General features: G+C 33.7%; 1 pseudogene across 1 annotated transcript; it reads left to right on the forward strand.

The window, feature by feature from the left end:
- The first annotated feature begins 2,192 nt into the window (after positions 1–2,192).
- LOC103339620 (beta-glucosidase 13-like) lies at positions 2,193–5,435 on the forward strand (annotated as a pseudogene). Its single transcript, XR_016122651.1, has 13 exons — positions 2,193–2,467; positions 2,577–2,646; positions 2,744–2,802; positions 2,905–2,980; positions 3,101–3,178; positions 3,350–3,437; positions 3,530–3,784; positions 3,877–3,992; positions 4,099–4,316; positions 4,399–4,430; positions 4,539–4,642; positions 4,765–4,873; positions 5,014–5,435. The product of XR_016122651.1 is annotated as a beta-glucosidase 13-like (transcript).
- Positions 5,436–9,046: the final 3,611 nt, after the last annotated feature.

Genomic DNA, 9,046 nt, shown 5'->3' on the forward strand with positions numbered 1-9,046 from the left:
GATAAAGATGTTTTTCCCCGAATCATGTGAAATATAAGGAGCTAAATATCATATGCTATACATGTCCACTAAATTTACCTTCTAACGTTTGGGAAAGATCCCAATAGAAGAGTGTCGCAAATGGTATTAAACCTATAAATAACATGATCAATAAAAGCATATTAAAGTTTTGTTTAAATAATTATTTATGATTGCATGTAAATGTTATTGTATAGATGATTAATCATGTAAAGTGGGATGAGTAGCTCATTGATATTTAATTCCTTCCTTGTTAAAATTAGATTTAATTTGTGAATCCAACATCAGAACATGAGAAAATAAGTGAATTGGACAATCACATCAATGTGGGATATAAATGTGGTAAGTGTAGCATTACTCTTAGAGATAGAGAAAAGACCCTAATTGCATTGCCATAAGTAAAGATGTTTTTTGTTGGTAATAATCCACCACTTTTTGTATTTTCTTTAAAATCAATGAGTTTTTTAGTACACCCAAATTTTTATGAAGTCTTTTAAAGTTGTGATTGAATACATCTAAATTTGAATGGAGTTTAAAAAGTCTGAATTGAATATCTAGAATTATATAGACTTTTATAAAATCGTGATTAAATACACCTGAACTTTTTACCTTAACAAAATAAATTCAATCTACATGTAGATGCATTTCAAAATTAATAATAGCACTCGCATTCCATATAAAATTCTAGGAGATTACAAAGAATATTTTAAAAAATGATTTCGAAAGGTAAGTTTCAATTTTAGAGGAAAGAAGAACGTGAAGAAGTGAATAATTTTCAGATGTGCTTGAACAAGTCTGTAGTTAGGGTAGGTCGGCATGGTGAAATAAATTTCTTTGCAAAACACGTGCATGCCAATAGAAAGGGTGTTGAGGGCGCAAACGTCATGGTACAAATGGAAAATTTCATATTTGGATGAATTGTCATACACGAATAGTGCGAGTAGCTGCAAAATTCTGATTTAGTCAAACACGATTAGTGTGGTCAAATTTTGAAAAGAATTTGACGGACCATTATTTTCTTGACACTCTTAAGTTTTTTGTACATAATATATGTGATTTCTTTTTTGTTTAACGAACTAGAATATACCATTAAAAGTCATTTCTGCATGTTTATCTTTAGGGTAAGCAGAAAGAAAATTGCTATGAGAATTGTAGGTGGAACAGTGGAAGCCAATGTCATTACTTTGACCATAAATATGTAAGGATGAGTTTGGCAATTACGTTATTTTTCTTTCAGTGATTACAACGTCTTCACAACGTTTTCTTGTTTTCTTTTTCTCTTTTAATATTATTTTGACGGTTTCAGAGATAATAAATGCATAATCTCTTTTTTCGCACCTTGAAGATAATAGCTTCTTGTTTATAAATTAGACCATGTAACTTTTAACTATTCGATTAAAAATTAGTCAATCCACCATGTGTGCATAAATATTTACAAAATAGGCGTTTATATCACAAAAAATTAAATGCGAAGTAGGCCCTACAAGATATTCTTCAAATAAATTGCGGAGTAGACCCTACAAAGTATCTATCATCTACCCATAAATGGATTTATATTTAGGATTTTTGACCGAAATGGTCCCCAACCATTGCTCAAATTTCAACTAACCTCAAGATCGTTTGTGAAAACGCCACCTATTCGACATGTTTTTCTAATGTTTAAAAGAAATAAAAATAAAATTCTACTATACGCTTCCTAGTTTGTCAAATACGAAAGATAATCACATATTATGCCCAAGAATTAAAACAATCTACAAATTTACATTGTGAAGAAAACAATTTTGTGTCAAATTTCTTTTCACAGTTTGACCCAAATGACTATTAGGAGACTCAATCAGACTTAGCGGCTACTCACGCATATGCACCAAATATTATATTGTGAAGAAAAGATAATCACATATTTACATTGTGAAGAAAACAATTCTGTGTCAAATTTCTTTTCACAGTTTGACCCAAACGGCAATTAGGAGACTCCACTATGCGGCTACTCACACATATGCACCATTATATTGCGTGTTTGAATTAGCAGTTGAGTTTTGGGAGGAGACAACGACAAACTCATTCAAATATGAAACTTGCCATTTCCCTTTGTACCATGACATTCTACGTAGTTGCCCCCTCAAACCCATTCAATGCCCATGTGTGTTTACTATTCTCATGCGCAGCACGTACTTCCTCCTCTATATAAAGGCCATGCAGCATGCCAGCCGGAGCCAACTTATACTTCTCAAGATTATTACCAACAACAACAACAACAACAACAAAACCTCAAGTTATGGCAATGCAATTACGTTCTTTTCTCTTAGGCATACTGCTACTAATTGGCTTTGCTTTCACAAATAGCGAAGCTGATATTAGAGCTCCACCCACACATTTTGACACTGCTTCTCTCAACAGGAGCAGTTTTCCAAAAGGGTTCATATTTGGTGTAGGCTCTGGATCTTACCAAGTAAGTCCTTTTCTGGGCTTTAATTTGAGTTTTGATTAGGGTTTTCTTTCAAATTCAGACCAAGCATCGATCCATGCATCTTCTTCATTGTGTCTCTTGTGTATTTCAGTATGAAGGTGCGGCAAAAGAAGGTGGTAGAGGACCAAGCATTTGGGATACCTTCACCCACAAATATCCAGGTTTGTCCAATCAAATCATCAATTACTTAAAATAACAAAATCGTGCTACTTTTGCTCTTATGCTCTAAATAAATTAATTTTCTATGATTAATTGCAGAAAAGATTAGCGATGGCAGCAATGGAGATATCACTGTTGATCAATATCACCGCTATAAGGTTTGATGACCCAATGTGCACACATTAAATTTTGAAGCATGAAGAAAACTCATCACATTGAAGATCATTTTTATCTGATTTCTTTTTTGTTATGCACTGTAGGAAGATGTGGGGATTATGAAGAATATGGGGTGGGATGCTTATCGATTCTCTATCTCATGGTCAAGATTGTTACCAAGTAAGTTCATCTGCGACCAATCGTCAATATTTCTGCCTTCTTGGTTTTCGCCTAAGTAAGGTGTCCAAGTTGTCTATCGAATAGTATAACAAATTTTTCTGGTTTTGTTTCAATTATTAGATGGAAAGTTAAGTGGAGGAGTGAACAAGGAAGGAATCAAATATTACAACAATCTCATCAATGAGCTCTTACGCAATGGTGAGTCATCCCACCTTACATGATCAATAATTTCAGGAAAATGTTAGGGAGACCAACTTTAGATACCAACTTGTGTACCATTTCTCTAATAGAGTGTGGGATACATGCACTCATAAAAACAGTCATTTTGTCAAACTTATAACTCGCTTTTATTGACGATTCTATTTATAGGTTTAACGCCATTTGTGACACTCTTTCATTGGGATCTTCCCCAAACTTTAGAAGATGAATATGGTGGTTTCTTAAGCCCTCATATTGTGTAAGTGAAGAAATTAGTTCTTTGAATTGTATTGATAATTTAAGTTAATAAATACAATTATGACATTTACATTCTAAAATGTGTATGTACAGCAATCATTTTCAAGATTACGTAGAACTTTGTTATAAGGAATTTGGTGATCGAGTAAAGCATTGGAGCACACTGAATGAGCCGTATACCTTCAGTTACTATGGTTATGCAACCGGGTCCCAAGCGCCGGGACGATGCTCCACTTGGCAGCAGCTAAACTGACTGGCGGAGATTCATCCACTGAACCATATTTGGTAACTCACCACCAGCTCCTTGCTCATGCAGCTGCCGTAAAATTGTACAAAAATAAATACCAGGTATAATTAATTAATTAGTTTGTTGCAACAAGAGAGCGACTAATTTACCTTTTTGTGACTCTAAAACAAAAAAACTAAATGTTCATGTGCAGGCGTCTCAAAATGGAGTGATAGGGATAACACTGGTGTCAAATTGGTTTGAGCCCCTATCGGAAGAAAAAGAAAATAAAAATGCTGCATTACGAGCTTTGGATTTTATGTTCGGATGGCAAGTGTATTTCGAATTTGCTTATGAATATAATATTTTCTACTTACTAGCGAGCAATACCTAATATAATGTGAAGTTAATACTTGAACTTTTTACATTCTTATAGGTTTGCTGAGCCATTGACAAGTGGTGACTATCCGCAAAGCATGAGATCTCTCGTTCGAAGCCGATTACCAAAATTCACGAAAGAACAATCCAAGTTGCTAATTGGTTCATTTGATTTTCTTGGACTAAATTACTATACGGGTTACTATGCAAGTGATGCACCTCAAAATAACTCGGTATACGCCAGCTACACAACAGATGCTGGCGTTAATCTTTCATGTGAGTACAAATTCAGAATTTAATTCAAGCAATTTAAGTTTATAGACTAATTAGATTCTGATATTCATATGTGTTGTGGCAGCTGAGCGTAATGGGGTCCCCATCGGTCCAAAGGTAAGCATCAAATTTAGTAGATTAAGCCTTTATGATTTCAACCATTAATCATTTTGCACTTACAAATGTGACACCTAAAAATCTAAAGATCTTCAAATTTTGGTGCAGGGTGCTTCGGAATGGTTAAATGTTTATCCACAAGGAATTCAACATCTTTTACTATACACAAAGAAAAAGTATCACAATCCAAGTTATCTACATTACCGAAAATGGTAATTTTTTCTAACCTTAAGTAATTGCATGATCAACGTTTCACATATTTTTGGTGTAAAACACGCACAAGTGGTACAAAGCCTAAATTTGTAACTACATAATAATGTATTATATATTGTAGGAGTGGATGAGTTGAATGATCCGAAGTTATCACTTGCTGAAGCCCTTAATGATACCCATAGAATTGACTTCTACAATGGCCACCTTCATTATGTTCAAAGTTCTATTGAGTAAGTGTATTAAGAAATTCATTTATAAAATTTAAATATATATATATATATATATATGTATATGGTATAGCTTTAGATTTTGAGTTATTGATTCATATTATTGACATTAATATATTTAATTTCCTTTTATTGCTTTTTAGCAATGGTGTCAAAGTGAAGGGATTCTTTCCATGGACATTGCTAGACGACTTTGAATGGAATTCAGGATTCACCATTCGATTTGGTATCACCTATGTAGATTACAACGATGGGCTTAAAAGGCACCCAAAACTCTCGGCACAGTGGTTCAAAAATTTCCTTAAGAAGTATTGAAAACTTCAGATCATATTCGTCATTCAATATTTGTATTTAATTCAATAATGTGAATTTTATGTATGTAGAATAATACTAGGGATTCCAAATTTGTGTACATACAAAATTTGAATTCCAAATTTGTGTACATTGAATAATTTCAATTTTAGTCCTTGTATAAGATTAAAATTCCATTCAACCCCCTTGTAAATTGAAACATTGATTTTTAGTCCTTTGATGAGTGTCAACATACGCATAATTATGAAACTCATTTGTTTGTAGTCCTTTGACTGATTGTCTCGAACTTGAGTTATTTATACTAACACTCCTTGAGGTTTTCATGTTTTTGCAAAACCCTCTGAGGTCTTAGAAATTTTACAAACATCCAGGTTTCAAAATGGTTTCACATAACTCCAAAAATACACAAAAAAAAAAAAACCTAAATTTGGATGTAATAGGACTTTCACATAGACTACAATACCCTTCATGATATCAGAACTGTTTGGACACAGTCGCTCCCTAATCTCTAAACCCTAACAAAAATAGAATAATAATAATAAAAAATCATACGAGCATCGTACTATTCCTTGAGAAAAAAGGATGACGCTTCTTCTCTTCCATCTCTTCTCCATCATCGAAAATCCTTCGTTGCTTTGAAAAGAGAATTCTTAGATCTTGCTATCTCATTGCACCTTGATCTTTCTGCTTTGTAGAGTTGGGGTTTAAGTTGGGAGGAGTTAATCCAACAAGCCAAGAAATAGGCAGTCAAGCCCCCGCACCAAGTCAAGACTTTGGGAGCAAAACCCATGTAGCAAACGAAGAAGCTGGTACTCAGCCATCGTGAAGAAGTTGCTTTAGTTTGATTTCTTGCTTTGTTAGGATTGACTTTTTTTTTTTTTTTTTTTTGGTGGTGATTTTTTATTTTTTTTCCAGATCCAAGTTGTCTATCGAATAATACAACAAATTTTTCCGGTTTTGTTTTAATTATTAGATGGAAAGTTAAGTGGAGGAGTGAACGAGGAAGGAATCAAATATTACAACAATCTCATCATCAATGAGCTCTTACGCAGTGGTGAGTCATCCCACCTTACATGATCAATAATTTATACAATACGAGATACATGTTATTGATTTCAAATATGGCATATGCAGAAGGTGTGGAAGAGATGGAGAGGATGAAGGTCTTTTTTTTCCTTGGGTCAAGCGTACAATGCGTATCTGACGGTTTGGTTTTTATCTTTTTACTATTTTATTTGTAGTATAATAATGGGTAGAGATTACGGTTCAATTCTATCCAAACAGTATTCTAATACCTGAAGGGTATTTTAGTCTATGCAGAAGTATTGTAATATCAGGTTTTAGGTTTTTTTTGGATTTTTGGAGTTATGTGAAACCAATTTGAAACATGAGGGGGTGTTTGTGTAATTAGGACCTCAAGAAGTTTTGTGAAAACACGAAAAATCTCAGGGGGTGTTAGGATAAATAACTCCTTGAATTTTCACCTATTCGTTTAAATTCTATTGTACTCCGACCATTATACCACATGACAAAAATTTTAAAATTTAGTGGCCCACTATTTAAAGGCTACAGTACGGCTCGAGTCATGAGGGCGTATGCGCAAACTAATCTCTAATTGAACTTGAGGCTCAACTTCAATGACCCAAATTCTCTATTTGTTAGAATCTCATAAAACATCATCCTAACCAAAAAAATAATCAATCAGATTGGAAATGATCTAATTATTTAGTTATGGTCAAATAAATAAACTAACAGAAATTATGAAAAGTTGAAAAAAAAAAAAGGATGATAATCAAGATCTGAGTCTGTGACGAGAGAGAGGAGGATATTGTTGTAAGCTTTAGATAGATCTAGAGAAGTTACCATTCTCTTTGTTTGTTTCTTTAGGGGGTAACCATGCTTAGATGGGTTAGAGATCATCATAGAGGTTGCCCCTTTTTTTTTTGTTGGTCAATCTAGTAATATCATCATTGAACCAGGGCGAGGAACGAATGCCAGTTGCAAAAGCACAAGTCTAAAACACAAGAGAGCAATAAAAAAAACCCGAAGTCTAGTGATGATGCGAAAGCAAGCAGCAGGCCACAGTGTTTTAGAGTATTGATCTTAACGAAGACACAAATATCTTAAGTGATTCGAGTCATGATGTTTGATTTTACATTGAATTACGCAGAAATCTAGGCAGCCAAAAAAGGAAGAAAGAGAATTTCAAATGTTTCAGTACATAACGGTAAGATGTGAAATTGAGATGGAATATGAAAAGAGAAAAAGAGACAACAATACGAGAAGAAGAATTGCAGACAATAGAGAATTTGTGCTTTAAACAAAGAGAAACAAAGAAGCCGAACACCTGGATTACTGCGGAGGCACAATCCATCTTCTACTAGTGCTTTAACATTTAAAATTTTCACACTAACAGAAGGGAAAAAGTCATTTTTGGGCCTTATAGTTTACCACTTCTACCACTAAGGTCCTTGTAGTTTGAATTCTGAGCAATTGAAGGACAAGACCTAATTTTTTGTCAAATTACTCTAATATAGAAGTGCATTTCGGTCCAATCTTACACCCCCTTCACAACCATTCTTTCACGTCACATACTACGGATTTACATAGTCTTGGATTAAGACATGATTCATACCTTAATTATAAAAATTATAATAAAGACTACAACTAAAATGTGAAGAATATTAAAGTAAATAAATAAATATTTCCCATAGAATTTTCAGCAGAAACAACAACATTCAAAATTTTACATCTTTTACTTTATTTTACAAGTTAGAACTACTCGAGAGTTCGCTTAAAGAGTAGTTCATTATTCAACCACAAGCTTTGTACATGAAACACACTATAGATATGCCAACTTCATCTTAAATTCTAGATTTCAGGTTCAGTACCTGCAAAACCTATTAGGGGTTAGCAAAACCACAGGTAAGTATAAACCTTTTTACAGGAAATTGATATAATTAAATTAAGTGACAAGCAATCACATAACGAAATATCACACTAATAATATTTATGCATGAATGCTCTTCATCTACTTCCATTAATTCATATAACTGGACAAGCAGACCTACACATCTCATACTATCCTTATACCACTTGGTCCCGATTGCCCATTTATATTAACTAACCCCCATCTTAATCATCCCATAATTCCCTTTTTGTTAGTCAACTTGTCTAACTCCTTGCCGCCAAGTACTCTCAAATCGCCCAATAAAAACCATGTGCACTGTGGGATCCCTGAGATCTGGTACCTACCAAGAATTAGATTGAACTACACAAAAGATGATTTCCATTACCCTCTTTTCCATTATTATTTTCTCAACTCAACAACTCCAACCAATTTTTATGACATGATATAATTATGCCTTTCACATATCCCATATATCTCACAACAATGTAACCATTTAAAATATCACCAATGTATATATAATTATGCCAACATTATTCAACATGTCAATAACACATAAACATTTCAGGGAAACCATTCAATTGTAACAAGAACATTAACCAAAAAATCATATCACGCATAATATAGTGCTCACAAAATTTAATTAAATCAATCTCTGTAAAGGCCCCCAAGAAACCCCCTACCTTGACATCAAAGCTTTTGCTAAAATTATAAGACGACTCCCTAATTTCCACCGCATTCACACTCAAACTCTCTTCGTAGTATTTCCCTCCCTTTCTTTCTTAAACCATGCACATCTTGCTTTTCAAAATGATACAATTGTATTCCTATTTATACTTAAAAGGAATATCGGCTTCACTTTCATTTCTATTGGATGAAGCAATTGGCGGCCTTTACGTATTGTCAAGCCAAAATCAAATATCTATCAAACTTTAAACTATTGCATGGGATAACAT

This window comes from Prunus mume, linkage group LG8, assembly GCF_029339155.1.
Source record: "Prunus mume cultivar Tortuosa linkage group LG8, ASM2933915v1, whole genome shotgun sequence".
In the NCBI taxonomy this organism is placed as follows: Eukaryota; Viridiplantae; Streptophyta; class Magnoliopsida; order Rosales; family Rosaceae; genus Prunus; species Prunus mume.